Source organism: Stigmatopora nigra, chromosome 10, assembly GCF_051989575.1.
Source record: "Stigmatopora nigra isolate UIUO_SnigA chromosome 10, RoL_Snig_1.1, whole genome shotgun sequence".
NCBI lineage: Eukaryota > Metazoa > Chordata > Actinopteri > Syngnathiformes > Syngnathidae > Stigmatopora > Stigmatopora nigra.
In genome coordinates, this window is record NC_135517.1 from 12,870,177 (window position 1) to 12,889,038 (window position 18,862).

Below are 18,862 nucleotides of genomic sequence, written 5' to 3' on the forward strand. Positions count from 1 at the left end.
AGTTGACTTCAGGCTTTAAACGTACTACGCCCTAAACTGGTTGCCAGTCAGTCGTAGGACACCCATTCACAACCACATGGGTCCGAATCGAACCCCCACAGCCCACACTGAAGCAAGGCGAGACTGATTGATAAGTCTCATTTTATATTCCATTCTGTATGTCTTTATATCTCGCACTTTGGTTTGACTGTAATGATGATTAAAAACCTTTTATTCTTCTTTAGTGTGTGACATGTGATGTCAAATCATATCAAACAAACAAGACTGATTTTCAGAGCAGTAGCTCCTTTTGTCTTGTCAACAATGGCCTGGTTGTCATTTCCAACCATTAACGTGACAGCAAGACTGTCCAAATAGATCTTCTCCAAGCTTTAGAAATAACAATGGCTGAATGAGAGCATGGTCTGGAACGTAGTAATGGAGGGGGCAGCGCAATACACAAAACACAAGGTGTGTGCGTGTGTGCGCGCACTGTAAATTGCAAGCAGATGGAACGGATATGTTTAGAAATGCCTGAAAAGGATGTCAAATTGATAAAGTCTTGCCATAACTGTTGATGTATAGTGGAAAATACTGTATATGGCGAGATAACAAAGGATAGTGTTATCTGTTCAGTGGCACTGAGCACAGAGAAAAATGGGAAAAGAGCAGGATCTTTTTTCTCTCCAAGAATAATGGCTTTCACAGTTCACTCCAATAGAGAATTCCATTTTACAGATGTCATATTGTAAGTTGTGAACGGGGCAGAATTCAGTAGAGTATTCCTTTCCAAAGACACAGTTGAGATACAGTAAAATAGAACCAATTCAAGCACCTCATGTGTCAACTTTTTAGCAACATAGACAATATTTTTGCAAGCAAATTAAAGCAGGATAAAAATCATTTGGCATTTTGGCAGACCAATGTGATTATCCCTCAGAAGGTTTCACAAGCTTGGAGCTTGGTTTAGGTGAACTCAATAACATTTCATTAGACAATTTCTAAGCAAGGATAAGAACAAATTCAAATTTTAGATGATAAAAAATAGAGGAAATCCAATTTTAGTAATTAATCGGCCTTTATTTTACATATTAGAATTAGATGAATTGCTGTCATTTGAAGTCACTTAGTCAATTTAAAATATTAAGATTATGACATTAAAAGGAAACCCAGACCCCATTTTTATTTGATAGGATTTCTGTTTTAGTTTTCCATTGAGAGGTCTAATGATTCAATCAATTTTGCTGTCTTGATATGTGTTTTGGGGATTTCCAATAATAAAGCAATGGTTAGTTTGCTATGAGATAAAGAATATAAATGAAAACCATCTGTCTCTGCGGCACGAAATAATAGGCCAATTTTACGTATATAGCGTGTGCTCTATCTAAACAGACAAACAGATCTGAAATATACAACACTTAGATAATAAAATCTTTTTAACAGCTCCCTCTAGTTAACCTAAGATACGACTCATATCTGCAATACAAATGGCTGAATGGTGTTATGACATGTGTCAAACATAATAAGTTTGCCTAATGTTATCTTATTTTCACCACTCCCATGTGTCTCCAGTGAGATTTCAAATGTCATCACTGCTTTTCTCCGCAGGCCTAATATAAATAATCGTTACCCAGGGCAGCTGATATTGTATCAGCTGTAAAGCACGCAAAACTGGGTGGGCACAAGTGCTGTGTGACCCCTACTTTTAGGCTTTTGATGTTCAATTGTTAAACCAAGTCAAGCTAAATTGATTGCTTCCCTCAGATTTATGCCCACAGTCTTAAAATGCATGTTTTGCTTAATTACCAACAGCCGTGGCTGATATTTTTCTATTATATGTCATGATAGGTTGTGGTAATATTTGTCCTTAAAGGCATATTCACTGTAATATTCAATAACCTGGCAAATGATCAAATCTGTAACCTGAGTTTTTTTATAACTATACATCAACAAATGCAGCTTTCCTGATAAATGTGAATAAGTACTTTTTAAGTAAGGAATAAGACATTTATGGCCCTGAGCATATTTGACCTTGTTGTCGGAGGTGCCCAATAAGCCCCCCTTAAGATATTTCTGCTGCCTTTGATTTAATTACTGGCAACGCAGTTACAATCAGAAAATGATAAGCGTTAATAAGTCATCCCTTTCTACAAGTGGCCTACTGAGTACCCATGCTAACTGGAATGTCAAGCACATAATGAGTTGCTCAGAAATGCTCTTGCCTAGTCAGGAGAAAATGTCTTAATGTTTTGACTGTGATTGGCTGGCCATCAATTCGGGAAAACGAATGAAAAATGATGGATTGAGTGTATCTTTAGCAAGGATGAACTTGGAATTTTTTAAAACAACAATTTAATAATTGGAAAATATGCTGGGACGGAATTTCTAAAGGAGATGGATCCAAATATTGTCTTGCCAACTGCTGCCATAAATTTTGATAGTAATGGGGAGTGCAAAAAGAAAGAGTTGGCTGTGAAATCTCTCTGGCTTGGACTCATGATACGCTGTTCTTTTTCTGAGGTTTATTTGTATGAGAGACAATCGAATCAAGCTGTGCGTTCATATGATGATATTTCAATGGCAATTAAGAAGCGACCTGAAATTGCATTGATACTTACGGATTGGCTCATCACTGTTGAATTGTGACAAAGCCGCTAAACTGAGCAGCCCCACTTATCTCATATTAAATATGTCCAAAAGTGTCAAATTATTTCACACACATGGCAGACAATCATATTTTACTGGACAATATTAACAGTTTAACTCATGTGATTTTTTTGGAACTTTACATAAACAAATGTATGCAGCTTTCCTAATGATTGTGAGATTTAGTTTTTATACACCACAATGACACTCTTTTTTTCCCAAGCCATTGTTACAAGGTACAATATGCGATGATTGAATATATGGCTGGCTTTTTCTCTTTCCTTCAATTAATCAGCTCCTAAATCGAAGGCTTGTTGCCGAGTAAGGTAGTTTTATTACATGAAGTTATAAGCAACAATGGTAATTAAAATAGCTACAGCATCTGTCTGACATATGAAAAAGCTCTGCGTTTAGTTCCAATTAATTTCTAATTGGTCCTATTGCGACCGATTAGTGCTCCAATGTCTGTGGTCTGTAGCCCGCATTGCAAAGGAAAATAAAATAAAGGTGGGGAGAAAAAAAATCCTTTCCTACAAAGAAGCCAATTTGTATTATTTCATTTTCCCATTTAATGAGACTCAAATCCACAAGCAGTATCGGTAATAGGTTCGATAAATTTTTCCTTCCTCCGTCGTGGGTGAGCTGGAACCTATGCCAGCCGCCTTTGTGTCAGCCAATTGCTGGCCAGCCTCCCAAATCATTCATTACTACAAAAATAATGAGATGACTACAAGTGCAATGCCGTTACAAAATAAACTAACTTTTTTTGGTTCTTTTCCAACACTCTGGATGCCTTGTGGCACAATATAGATTCTGACAGGTCATTTAAGACATCTGGTTTGGAGGAGGAACTTCACAGTTTTTGTGGCGATATAGTTATGCATCTGCTGTTATAGAACAGTAAAGACACTTTTTTTTCAACATAACAAGTGTTATCTCTTACTTTTTTTCTTTTTTAATTGTTGAAATGCAAATATATTTTAGTATTTTTTTCTCAACTGGCACTTTAATCCCCAACCATTTCAGAAATGTATAAATAAATATTTTATTGCGATCTCAAATTAAAAGTGGTGAAGTTCACAGGTTTCAAGGTGTTTCGTGAGGTGCTTTCTTTAAATAGATAGCTCTTCTTCACATATATGGCTACAGGGGCTTGAAAGCAAGAGCATTCACTATCTTGTTGTGCACATTTAGGCTTGAGCCCGCTGTGCCTCAGGAGAACAAAATACGTAGCGAGTCCCTGGAAGCAGCTGCCAAAATATTTCTTTCACCCCAGTCTGCACTGGCTATAAAACTACTACGCATCATTTGGTTGTTAATAATAAATGCTAAAGAGAACATTGAAACGGAATTTTGAAACAAAGTAGCAAATCTTACTGCAAGTATTTCAAAGCGAAGGAAATTGGTACCCCAGGAATTGGTATTGGTCCCCTACCTGCATTAGAGGACTAATTTAGTAAATTGTACCTTTTACCATTCATTTTTATTCATACAGGGACTAGTACTTAATACTGCAGAAACATATTTAGCATTTTTTTTCTCTTTGCCTCTGTTGCTGGCAGTAATTAGCACAGCGTGACATTACACAGACACCTCCGCATGTTGAGTACACTTCAATGAAAGAAAGTGTACTTATCTATAATTAAGGGGGCTTTAGCTTGTTTACACCACACCCCTTGTTGGGTTTGCAATGCACCTACCTACACACATTTCTTGTATGGATGGCTGCTGACTGGATATAGATTAATAGACTGCCAAGAGTCCTCAAAGGCACCCTTCATTAGATGGTGTCTGTTAGTTGAACCGCACAGCCTCCCATCACTTGCCCCCGTTGGGGGTATGAAGCATTTTGCTCATCTACGTCTATACAATGCCTCTCGGTCTTTGTTCGTGAAAGAACACACCCCACCCTTTTACTGCCCTTTTATTCAGCAAGTTTTAACATTATCCTGGAGAAACACATTCAGTCTACCTTATTATACAAGCCAAATATGATTAGTATGGTTCCACAGGAGAGAATTTCCTCCTTGTATATTCAGAAATTCTCATTTGGGCTGGGTATTATTCTGTGAAACAATAAGTTGTTGGTGCTTATTCCACTTCATTTGGTCTTTTCTTTTCCTTGTGAACGCAATGGTATTTGGCTTTCTTCGACACTCAAGCTACTGAAAATTTTACTCCATGAATAAAATATAACATTTTGTTTTTATATTTGGCCTCAAATTACCTCTTTGGAGGCGCATGTCGCTGACCTATTTGGTATAATTTTATGTATTTTTACTAATTTAATCATGTCTGCGTTTGCTGTTGTTTACACTGTCTGTCGCTCATGGAAATAATTTTCTAATTGTTGGTCCTGTTTATAGACTTTCACCAGCCTTGTATCTAATGAGAAACAAGATATATAGATGTAGTATTGTCTATTGTATTGTAATGCACACAAAAATGTGAGATTTTATCTTGTTAAAATTATATTATAGTAATAACAATAAACTAAAGGCATAAATCAATGGCTTGCTTGTTTCTGAATAAAATATATTGCTTGCTTAGCTTCTCACAGCTTTATGTTCATCATCCAAATCTATCTTGTTTGTTAAAATAATGTAAAGTCAATCTGCCTCTGGCTGGACAGTGTTGTGAGTGTTCAAAGTAAAGTGAATGGGGGGTTGTTTGATACGGTTTTTGGATGGACAGTTATGACAGCCAAAAACAAAGAGAGCATTCTATAACACATTTTAATTTTTAGGACACTGAACTTGAAAGAAATGTATATAATGAAAGTTAAAGCAGTTGTTTTTATATATCTGGTGCAAATTTATGAGAAATTATGTTACCAAGGAGCATAACAATAGATTTATAAGCAGCCATGGGGCACAAAATGTAGAAAATCCATATTTGAAAAAAAGTGGGGCTTTGTTCAAAAAAACTGCAGTTCTATATTCTCAGCACATAGTACAACCATTAGCATCTGATATCCCTAAGAGTCTGCCAGCTTCCAGACCCCAAGGATTATTAAGATATTGTTTGAAACCGATTATAGCCACTCACATAACATCAGCTGTGTTGTTATTCCAACAATCTTTTTTTTTTCCTTACTGCCACTTCACTGCTCCCTTGTATTGCATTTACTGCTGTTATATTTTGTGTGTGTTTGTGTGTGTGTGTGTGTGTTTATACTTCAGCACCTTGTCAGTGCCAAATAATGTGTGTGCATGGCATTACAAGGCATTTCCCATTTGCTTAAATAACCCTATTGTCTGCACCAATGCTCCTTGAACCTACTTAGTATTAGACTGAGCACTTTTCATCAAGTTAAACATAACTTGCAAATGCTTTTTCACCCACTAAAACACAATTTTCTCTGTTGTGCAACTTTTTTGCATAATGGTAAGAACAGATAGCAAAAGTAAACTCAATTATAGCCCAGTTTTCACAATGAAATTATAAAGTAGACCTTTTGGCTTGTTTTTTGAAGAAACTAATAAAACTCAGGGCACTGGTTGGTTGTTGCTACATGCCAATCAATATAGAATAACACTTTTGCATGGAAACATGTCACCAGGCTTATGGTATATCCCAACATGAAGTAAAGTATATGAAGTCTTTAGCAAGAAATATTAACATTAAATAAATATAAATAGAGCTGCATTAAACATTTGCATTGCATTAAATCATTATGTCTAATTAATTCTAATTAGCATGATAGCCAACTAAAGCCAGGGAATACAGTACAAGATGGAAATACTAAAGCTTTGACCTTTAGGAAGTTGACCTTTAAGGAGTTATTTTACTCAATGTTGCTTGGCAATAAATCACATTTAGGGCTTCTACAAGAAAAAAAGTCGAGTGTCAGTAATGAATGTCCAGTTTTTAGCACTTTCACCTTGGCTGCAGATCAATATCTTTATGACCACTTCCTTTTGTCATGCTGCACTGCAGTTGTTTCTGCATTATATCACCCCTATCTCAGGCAAGTCATTGTAGGGGCTTTGAACTCCAACGTGGAGACATTGACAATATACTGTCTATGAAACAAGTGGTGTTGTCTCGCGTCATACTTTATTTTACCGGTTATTGCATCTGAAATGTTCATTTAACTACTGTGCGATGAGCAACCCTCAATTTCACACTGTATGCTCTAAGCCCTGAAATTAGTATAGTGTATTAAAGAAACCAGCACAAGTCTTCATGCAAAAACAAACACATGGAAGATGTTTACAAAGCAGCCTAAGCTAGTGCAGTCGTGCGAGTACAGTGACAGGCTATCACTTAAAAAGAAGTCCCTTTTGTTGATTGAACTTGATTTATCTATTGTTGTTCTTTAGGTATTAATTTTCTTCTAGTGTCAACTGCTGTCAGATAAATGCATTTATATTGGCAATCATGATAAGAGTTTCACAACATGACTTAAAAGGTCAGTGTTTATGGAACCAAGTAAATCAACATGATCCACTGAAACAGAACCAATTCAGTTGAATGAATTAACCAATCAAATGCAGGAGTATCGTATGCAGTGTGATTAATTGTTTTCATCTCAGGCCCTGTACACTCTGTAAAAAGTACCATACACAAAGGTTAAGGACATTATAATAATGCTTTAACCAAATGTTAAGGCAGCCATGGTTGATATGAGCTGTAGACAGGATATGAAATGTGCATTTGCATGCAACTCCTTATGAATACTAAGGACTTTCTCATATTGTCGGTTTGACACCATGTTCAGCAAATACCAACATTTGCATTCAGTGCCTAAATGTGCTGAAAACAAGGACTGGCGATGCCCATACAGGAGAGACTACCCTTAAATGGTGGTAAAATTTGGCATATATGAATTTCATCGACTATAACCTGTGCGAGTAATAAATTGGCTGATTTGTCATTATTATTTGAATCTATTTTTCTAAAGTTGTTGCTGAAAGACTTCTGCCCCACACATAAGATGTTGCCAATAATGAGCTGTTGAATATTGTATCATTAGTGCAGTGAACATGATTGGAAATATTATTTACCCTGAGAGTAAGTAGATGTACATGGTACACTCCTGAATATTCAACTGACGCCCCAAAAACCTCAAGTTAAGAGCTCGTATGTTCCAATTATCACAAAGTAGACAGGAAAAAGACAAAAATGGTAGTTTGGAACTTTGCCCTACCATAGTGAAATCGTACAATCAGCTGTTATAGCAAAATCTATGTAAAGAGAAGATACTATGTGTTTGTTGTTGGGTGAATATGATTTGTACGCATGCTCACTCATATTCCTTTAACACAGGTGAGTCAGACTGAATGAGGGGCAAGAAGTCTCAACATAATGAGCTTAATAATGTGCAAGGTTCATTAAAACATAGCTCACGGCCTCTCTGGAGGGTGTCATTGCTGTCAGACTAGCAGAGCTGAGATACGGCTGGGGTGAGTGGAAGCAGCACATATGGTGTGTCTGCTTGACAACACAGTGACCCACAGCAGATGTGCCGTTTTTTCCCCTGGTGTTACATTCAGTTCCAATAGCACACCTGTGTTTTATTGTACCACAGTAACTGACTATTAGAATTGTGCATTATTTGAAACTAAAAACAACAATGGACACATTATTTTCCTCTTTTAAAGTCCATGCAATATTTCAGAGTAACAGAGTCCTCCCCAGAAATGTTTCAAGTTATATAATAGTGTATCTAATTTTCCCAGTGTAGTGAGACCACTATAGTTCAGCAATTACTAGTCTCACAGCCGTGTGGCTAGGATTAAAGTTTGATGCCTTGTGTATGAATCCCTGTAGTGTGATATAAATATCTGCCTTTTCTGAAAGCTCCACTCATTTTAATGTATAATGTTCACAAATTATTTGCACTGTCACTTTGAAGCAGTGCTAATCTTTCATTTGACCCTATTTCATGTCTACTGTATATGTTGAGCATAATGCGGAGGCTCAAGCTAGTGTATCCAGATAACATTGGGAAACACTTTACCAACCAGCCAAGCCTCTTAATTTACATTAATGAAGTAACATGGTGTAACGTCAAATGAAACTGTAACAAAAAGAATAGATACTGAATTGAAACTTACATATCTTGTCTCAATTTTCTCATGAATGTAGAGTCAGTCAAATTTGGCCATTTTAGGATATCGCTGACATGCTGAGAGGAACTGAAAAAAGAGACATGATGATGGTAACTAAATACTTTCCTTTTCACGCCAATAAAGTAAAACAATGATCATTTTCTTTGGCACAATTGATTATCTCTCAGAAAACTTTAATGGGCCACACAAAAAAAGTGGTTGGGGAATTAAAGTATTCGTTTTTATAACAGGATTACAAATTGATTATCCTTTTTCATGTATATTATTGTACTGTGCAGCCTGTTGGAAAGTGTCAAGCATGGATCAGTTATCAGGTTAGTCTCTGAAATTCCTTGATCAGGTTTTTATGTTCTCTCTGTGTTTATGGTGGTTTCCTCACAGGTCTTTGGATTCTCCTCAAATTAAAAACAAAATGAATAGTTGGTTAATGAAATATAATTGTCTGTATTTGCAAAAGTGAGTCTGAGTAACTGGCTAGTTATTAGCTCAGAGTGATGGCTTGAATAGGCATCAGTTACCCATGACACAAATGTTTGTTTTATATATATTTGAGTCACAAAAACCATTTTCAGGTCAAGTGAGGCTTACTTCCATAGGTATGCCTGAGTGCACTACAGCTCTTGATGTTTAGCCATTACCAAATTATGAGCCACTGCCAAGCATAATATAAACATGAGACAGTTCTAAAATAAGACCATCAAAAGCAAGTTGGCCTTACTTTCTGCAAAAAGCAAATGTACCATGTAAACCAAGGTAAGAACAAGTTGACTTCAATTAGAGATGAATAAATAATGAAGTCAAGTAAGAATTCTTTGATCAATACAAATAATTAAGAGACCTTATTCAGGAACTGAAAAAATAAAAAAGAAGAATTTGATTGGAGTCCCTACACATCTTGACCATTATGAGATTCCAAAGACAAGACTACTACTTTAAAGACCATCAGAAATTAACAGTAAAGATAAGTGAAGCAAATTGTGCATTATTTCAAAACAAAAACTATTCAGATGAAACAATTTAAAGAGCATGAAAAATACTGAGGGAAACACAAGGGAATACTAGGGAATACTAGGCACAAGGTCAAAAAAGAGGCATATACTACAAAGGCTTTAAATAGATTAGGTTGATGAGCCAATGAGGAAGAGGTGGATGACATAAGAGGTATAACTGATGGCAGATCCCAACAGGTTGAAAAAATTGGGAAATCACAAGAACAAGCTATACAGAGGGAAAAAACTAAATAATAATGTAAAAAATACAATAAAATAACAATCCCAAAAGAACCCAAAACTAACATTTTTTAAATGCTGAGCTACCAATACTCACTTGCTTAGTACTAGTATTTGAATTGACCTCCCAGGACTTATTTTAATGAGAAACCTCTTTTGAAATGTCATACTTCATTTCATGGGAGTTGTATTTGCTACAGCCACTGCAATATATCGAGTATTCACTTGATAATTTCCTGTAATTTCAGTTGGAAGGGAAGCAAATCTTGCAGAACACGGTCCAATAAAAAAGACACAGCAGGGACAAATGCCAAAGCTTATATATTGGGTCACCTAGTACATTTTAAACTCGCATTATTATTTTTTTTGAGCTTTCCAATAGTGGATAAATGTAATATTTCCACATATGGCGTGAGGTGCACAGCAAGTACACTCAAGTAAACCGTTGAAGCTCGTTAATACAAGTCAAGTTTTCATGGATATGAATGTCTATCTTGAGTACCAGCTGTCTGCTTTTACTAATCCAGTTGCTTGGTTTAAATGTCAATTCCTGCTTCATATGTGTAAAGGCACAAGTGTGCTGTGGGTTGCAGTCACATCATCGGGGGAGTGGATCTCACTGCGTGCTAGCTCGCTGCAAAGGCACTGATAGAAGAGTGACAGAAATGGAAAGGTTCACAGGTTTTAATGCAGCTCCCCAGGTAAAATGCCATTTGGAAGAAGCGGGGTGTCTATGGATATATCACCCATGGGTCCAATCCCATCCCTCTTAATATAGTCCGGACCAATAAATTCAGTGGTTCCTTGACAAATATAGGTTGGCTCTATTTTTAAATGTCTAATTGTGTGCATAGTCTCAATTATTGCCTTAAACTGAAAGAGAAATTAATTGCCTGGCTTAATGGATGAACAAAGATGCAGGCATATGAAGAAGGCTACCTGTAGGGATGCTAATGTGTTTGATTGATGCCTCCGGATGAAACTAGAGACAAGTGATTTATGTCCTCTTTGAAGCCTTTCTAGAAAATGTTGCTGCAACTTTTTTAAGGGACATACTTGTAAGAAAGTAAAGAGAAGAAAATCTACAATTGTTAGATGACTGAACATCAATACATTTAAATTAAAAGAGAATAAATTGTGAAAATTAAGCAGGACCACATACGGTTTACTGGATGTCTTGTCTTTCTCAGCTTGTAATTACTGAAACAAAACTGATCGGCATGAAACATGACAGAGAAGTTGGACTTTGGATTCCACAAGAAGAACAAGAACAACTACTTCAGTGGTGCTTTCAAATGCACTCAGTCTGAAGAAACAAAGAACACAGCCTACTTTGGTGTATAATCTCAATCAGAGCCGGTCAGTCAATCATTACAAAAGACCTGTGAGCATTACATTATTTTGAGCCTGTCAAAATCAATACCATATGTCAGGATGTATAAAGAAGTGATCTTTTTGCACATGGAAGGTCATATTAGACTAAAACTAAAGTCCTGAGCTATAACATTTAAAGAGAACTAAACAAAAGTTTTACCCAGAATGTTTGAAAGCTTTTAAGAAGTACATTCACGATGGCCCATATCAAGTTACTTCAGTGACCAATTCCGGCTTTTATTTCCTAAATCAAATGATACCAAAAATCTGTCCAACAATTTATAAGGTAAGCTTTACCAAATTGAGTGGAGACGTGCACATGGGGTTAGCAATCACTGGTAAATTCCACTCCTCTTTGCAGTGTTTGTTTTTGTTTTGCTCTTCCTCCAATACTCATGGATGGCCTTGGGGGGGTTAAGAAGGAAATAAAAGAACGGTGTGCTTGTTTTATCTTTTTTACCAAACTGCACCGTTCTCCGCTTCAGTTTTGTGTTGAAGTGTTTCATGTTTAAATTAGTGTTGCAGGGGAGCAAGCTGTCAATACACCACATCGAAACTTTGGAATAAATAGCAATTAGTTTGCTTTCTGAGGGGTGACCATGATTACATGCTGAAATCTACAATCAATAACCTTGTTAATGGTGTAGCAGAGGCAGAAGCAGCACACTGGTTTCTACCCACAGTGTGTGTGTCTTGATGTTGCACACACACAAACACACAAAACATTCTTGCACTGAAACAAATGTACCTCCTTCTTTATTGAATGGAAAAGGAGCAAGCCCATCAAATAAATAATCCTGCCCAAAAGTTAGTACAAATAAAAAAAACACCTGAAGCATAGAAGGCTGCACCTTAAAAAACCCCACTACTCCAAGTAACAAGTTTGATTACTTATTTGTAATGTAATCAATAGTGCATGTTAGATGGTAATGAATGAAAGAAAAAACATGTTGAACCACAGACAGATAGGGGTAATCAGATAATGTGTTAGATTGGGCTGACTCAAAAATGAGACCAGAAAATGTCTGTTTAAAAAAGAAGAGATACAGGAAGATGATATAATAACAAAGTGACATCTACATCGCTGCCTTTGCTTTTCATATTATCCTATGTGTATATAGCATCACATCTAAAAGTTCTAATTGAACTGTGTTTAGATTCCAATCCTCAAATGTCTTCCAATATTGAGATGTTTCAAAGACAGTTAAATCATAGAGTAGATTTTACTTTTCTCATGACCTTTCTTTTCCACGTTGCAGTTTTTAAATTGTATGGGAAATCTAAGTGTTGAGCTGAGCCGTAATCATGTTGAAACTGGCAAAGCCCCATGACTCTGCAGTAGGCAATCTCCCTGAGTCCCTCAGCCTATTGCTTCAAGCCAAGGATTCATCAGGCTTACGAGCGGGGTGTCATATATGTACCATGGAACCAATGTCTGACTAATGAACGCGTCCAGAATATCAAATCCAGCAATCCTCCCACAGGGATACAAAATTCCAAAGGACATCTTGGTGATTTCCACCAGCATAATGGCTCCTTACCAGTACAATTGGAAATAATTCAAATAGGCATCCAGAATAAGTGCATCACCTGCTGGTTGTCATGGATCTTGCCCCTATGGGATGGAGAGTGGAACCAAGGAAGGAGACCAGCTGTCACAGCATCACAGTGTGTCAATGTGGAAGCTAGCAGTGCACCATGCCAAGGCTAGGAATAGCAGGAAAGCTGCATTGTGCATCCAGTAGTTTGGCGCTTCCAATTTAGTTTATGTGTATACATGAAAGCAGAAGCCAGAAACCCAACTGTTTTGCAACAACTTTGAATTTCCACTTTTAAATGGATACTGCCCCACATCGCGAGTATCTTTTTCAGTGTTGGCGTAAACATATTCGTGTGCCCTGAATAATATTTGATGATTAAGAATAAACTGTATCTACAGATTAAAGCTCAATGGGAAGCAGATGATTTATCTTTCACAAAGAGCTCTGTGGGGCGTTTAATATGGTCTGCAAGCCTTATACAAAGTGTTTTAAAGTTATCAATTCCCTTGGTAAGCGGAGCTTTCAATCTTCTCTGTGATTATATCTTCAAGAAAAGCATCTTAACTGCTAGTTTCTGTACTTGAATGCAAGCTTTCATTTAACAGGCATCACAGGCATCCTTTATTTAGTAGGCGTTTTTTTTTCTGTCCAAAAAATATCATTAAGTAAAATAGCAAGCCACATGGGGAATACCTAGGAAATGGAAAAAATGATAACCCAACACTGGAATTATGGGTATTGTTGTGGTAGTAATATATATGCAGATCATGACATAGGTAAATGTGGAATCAAGTAGCATGCAGCATTATGTCAAATGTATCGAAAAACATTAAATTGGCAGCTCTAAGTATATAACATGCTAAGTCATGTTGCATTTCTTTATAATTATTCCACAATTTGGTATCCCTATCTACACATAGATATACCAGTGAGAGTACAATTTGAACTTTTATTATATTTTAGCGATTTTTTTTACGATTCATTTTCTACTTTCTTTATGTGACATTAATAAGGATTTGCTGGGTCCTGCAAGATATAAAAGCAATCAATGCAAATTGTGTTTGACGGTGAGAATGTGCAAGGTTAGCAACGTCTGGGTGACAACAGCGATAGTACCTGTCAAGTTCATGATGCAGTCCCACGGGCTTTTGTGAACTGATGGAATGTGACTAAATGAAATGAAAGCAGGAAAACAAAAGTGTGAACTTGATATGCTGTCCACCACAGTTAGGAGTGTGATTTTTGTTAAAATGGGTCACTCTATCCTTGACCTTATAAGAGAAAAAACGTGAGCTGAGCTGTCATATAAAGAGCAGCGATTTGCACCACAAAAAAAACCCATCCTTTTGAACCACTGGGGGTGAGGCTTAAGCTTCAAATACTAGTACGTGTTTCCAAAGAACTGAATTCAAATTACCCAGCATACAGTGCTTCCCAGGTCACAAAACACCAAGCCTCTAAATGCAATTTTATCTTGTGAGCCTTTAATGTTTAATACAGTGGCGCAACCTTTGTCTAGAATAGTCAATTTTGTGAAACGGGATCCATCACTTAAAAGTCCTCCTAATGTTCTAAACATAGCTTTGATTTTCAGTGCACACACAAAAAAGGTTTTATTTCGTCTCTTATATCATTATGGGTTGCTGACTACAATATATATGTTTTGTAATATAAAGCTATTTGCGGTATGTATGAATATCGGTAAAGGGTTGCCATATTTGTCTTTCTCTTGGGACTTAAATATATTTAAAAACAATTTGTATAGCTAAACTTGAAAATAACATTCTTCCAACGTCAGAAAACGCCACCATATAAGCAGAACAACTTCTATTTGTAAGGTTGCTAAAAAGAATCCAGAAGTACTGTCAGGAATCACATCTATTTCTGTTAATATAGTTGAAAATTCAACAGAATTACTTATAGCAGCTTTGTTTGGTGTCTCTTTCAGGATCAAAGGTCAAATACATAGTTTGCTTGGCGACATGCTGGCTCCGGTTTGTCTAGCAGAAATATCGACAGTACCAGAAACAACTTTGCATAATGTTAAATCCATTCTTAGAATACAAAACAGCAATACTTAACTATTTCTTTGATGGCTGTGAAAGTATAAATTAAAATAATCAACTTACAAGAGAAAGTTGACCATGTGTGTGACACTCGATCTCTAATGATCTTCCACATCAGCACTCTTCGATGGGTATTGATCTAAAACTTAATAAACATTTAGGGAAAGTGCTGAAACATGCTGTCTAGCTCCAAACTACACTCACAGTATTCAATGAAAAGGGTGCCTCTCCAAATGCTTTTTGGTTTAGCATCTGTGTATATTGTGTTCTCTGGAATCATTTCGTCGAGACTTCAATTAAAGTTCACAAATAATTCATTGATATACAGTTCAATTTCAGTTATTTACTAGAATTATCAGGTGATATTTGCTCCAGGGAACCAATGATTGAACCCTTTTGAGTTGGGCTGATTTTTTTGCATTTGAGAAGCAAGCCTCAAGTAGAGAAACTGTATTAAAAATGTGATAAAACGAAACAATAAAATGATGGATACTCTACACACATTGAAACATTAAAATGATGGCTCGCATACCTCCAGCTATGCATTTTATCTTTTGTTGGTAAAGTATTTGTTGCCATGGTAAATGTGTTGCACTCTCAACCCATTTTTAGTGGCATGCCCGAAATAACTTTCGTTTTTTGGCCTGGCCAGACTTTATATGGCGTGGATGAAGGTCATTTCTGTGTGATTCACATGAACAGAAACGGTAAACATGCCCTAAATCTCAGAACATAACACGCTGACCATTTTGTCAATCGTGAAGCTCTACTCCGTCATTATTGTGAACAATTATACACAATGGCTGTTCCCAATTTCCGAAAACCTGTGAGGCACAACTGCTAAACAGCTATTACTTCGGGCTGCACTATGCTTTTCAAACATGACATTGACTGAAATTAGAGCATAGGATTCTCATTTAATTGAAGTCTTCTTTCTGTTTGTTTGCTGTTATAGCTGACACTGAATGGGAAATCGTAAAAATAAATCAAAATAAAACAAATATTCATCCCAAAGACTATAAATATGGTAGAATGATTAGTTCTACTGGAAAGCCTGTGAGTTTGCCTTTGGCTTTGAGGTTGGACGCCAGTCAAATACAGTGCTCATCCTGTCCAGATGACCTGGAAACCATAAACCATTTCATCCTGAGCACCGAGTTCACAACCCAGAGAGTCCAAGTTCTACACAACCAAATAAAGCAGATTGAACATTTCCACCAGAAAAAAAAGAAGGGGAAAGGAAGAAGCAGTGGTTGAGTCAAGGAAGGTCCAGATGTGTGTATAGAGAAGAATGATCATCCGTGACACACATGCACACTGGAGCAAGGATGGTCTTGGGGACCACACGTAGTTCTTACACTGCCCTCCAGTGGCTCTAATAAGAGCATGGTTCAGAGTTCTCGCTCTCTCTTGCTCTCTCTCCCTCCATCTCTCTCTCCCTCTCTTTCTTGCTCTCTCTCCCTCTCAACCTCTCTCTTTCTCTCTTGTTCTCACTCCCTCTATCTCTTGCTCTCTCTATCTATTATTCTCTCCACCTCTTGTTCTATCCCCCTCTTGTTCTCTCTCTCTCAATCTCTCTCTCTCTCTCTCTCTCTCTCCCTATCTCACTTTCTCTCCCTCTCTCTCTCTTTCTGCCTCTCTTTCTCTCTACGGCTTATCCTCACAAGGGTGCGGGGGCCCAACCCAGCCAAATATGGGCACGAGGTCGTGGAATCTCTGGATTTGTGGTCTGCCAATCCCAGGACACAAGGAGAGAGCCAACCATTGAAACTCATACCAAATGGGAAGTGTGGTACGTGTGTATGTATTTCAAAAGTTTAACTAATACCTGGGTATCATCAATACTTTCAAATCAATGTCATAATTCCAACCATTATAGTTCCATTGTCAAGTTTACAGATAAGAAAAATCTCCAACCATGTATCATTTAACAGTTAATTGTTTAGACCTGGTAGGGAAAGATCACAGATGGAGAGCAAAACCAGATGTTTTTGAATGTTTTTTTTCACTTACGTTCTCCGTTTCTGCATGCCAAACCTTGAGGAATGTATTGCTCTGGTAAGGCTTTTGTAAGCACTTGTGTGTCAAGGGGAGAGTCTAGAGGTCAAAAGGTTCATGGTTAGAATGGGCCTACATGAAGAACCCAAGATTTAGAGGATCAAACACCACATCACATGAGCCATAATGGGATATGGAAGGTGGGTTGGAAGAGGGGGGTGGGGTCCATCCAATGAAACAGTAGGGGGCAGTATTGGGTTTGCAGATTTAAGGTCAAACCACAAGGCTGTCCACCTTTTGGCTGTTACCATTGCCTTCTTCTGGATCACAGACAATCGAAATATGTTGGTGATATAAGTAACAATACACACATGAACAACTGTATCTGACTATCGATGGGCCTTGTGCAAATGTAACATCTTAATTCTACGTGGATCTTGTCGTATCATGGAATTTTACGTGCTCTGGGCACAAATCAGATAACCTTCAAGCCATCTTCCTTTAAATGGATCACAACCATTCAAAATAGATGTGAAAAGAAATAGAAAATACTGTTTGTTATTTTGTTAACATGTTTCAATTCATACACAAACAGATAGGCTCGATAAAGTGAAGCAGATTATTATTTATTTATTTTAAGTAAGATGTCATTTTTGGGCTTTTAGTATTGCCTCCTATTCAGTATTCAGTCTTTTGATTCTGCTTCCTTTTTACACAGCAGAAACGACATGCTGTATGGCACTTTCTGGAAAATGTCAAGGCTTTTCACAAATGTAAGGATTACCAGGTGTTGACCCAGAATCCATTATCTCCTATTAGAGCTGCATGTTTGGGTGTGTGTGAAACCTGAGGCAATGTTTAGATTTCTTTCTTTTTATTTTTTTTCATTAGTATTATTCCTACACTTATTATTAAGCCAGTACTAAAAGTGTCTTTGAAAACCTTCATTCACATCATCACACTGTAATAGAGCAGCTTTCAAAAGGTCAACACTGTCACAACTGTGGGTCAAAGTACTCTAAACTGTACACACTGAACACTGAACTGAATGCCTTTTATCCAAAACCACCAAACTAAAAAAAAACACTTTTTCACTCACATTTACCTAATGGATTTGATGTTATTGAATAAAATATAATTATTTATTGTCACTGATGTCTGTCTCTGTCTCACTAAAATAATAGCTGACATTGCTCACAACTCAAGGGTTTCTTATTTCCAGCCAATTTGATTTCTTTATGCACCTGGTGTCTGTCTAGGGAAGCCACGACAAAAGATCAGTCTAGGCGTATCCTTTAAGAGGGTGATGTGTTCAGATTTCCTTTCACTTTCTTTTCTTTTGAACTTAGCGGGGGTACACGTGAGCTTAAATGCCACAGCTTCAGAGGGTCAAAAAGAGAGAATCAGCTATCGCATATTGTCACTCACTGAATCAGTCTTCTTTTTCCTGTATGGTGTTCTGGATTCCTAAAAAAAAGCCATATTTTTGGTGCATATGCTTTTATTTTAACTTTATGAGTTGGAAAAAAGAACGTGATATGGAAAATTATATATCGTACAGGTGGTCTGTTTATTTTATACGATTAGAATCATTAGAGCAGGCGTGTTAAAACTAGTCCTCGCTCTGGGTGTTTTTTTTTTTCTCAAACCCATCAAGCACAGACAGTTTAACCAATGAGTTTGCTTGTTTGTTTTTGCTGAAAAAAGAAGCACCTGATTCATCGCCATTATAAGACACTACATGTCCGTTTGATCAGTGAGAATGAAAACCATATAGCACCCTTCAATACTTTGTCACTTGTTGCTCATTAGACCACAATCTTAGTATAAAAAAATATTCAACAGCAGTATGAGTGATCTCTACATGCAGCACTTGAACGAGTACCTGAAAAAAAAAATGGACAGCATGTGCAATTTTGTGACCAGATGTGGCAATTGAGTGCATCATTGCA

At 37.0% G+C, this 18,862-nt stretch overlaps 1 long non-coding RNA gene across 4 annotated transcripts in view; it reads right to left on the minus strand.

Annotated features, from left to right (window-relative positions):
* The window catches only part of LOC144202934 (uncharacterized), a 68,789-nt gene that overhangs the window by 35,635 nt on the left and 14,292 nt on the right, over positions 1-18,862 (minus strand). For all 4 annotated transcript variants that reach the window (XR_013327583.1, XR_013327584.1, XR_013327585.1 and 1 more), the window contains one exon: positions 8,688-8,768. This is a non-coding gene — a long non-coding RNA (uncharacterized LOC144202934). The remainder of the gene's footprint in view (positions 1-8,687; positions 8,769-18,862) is intronic.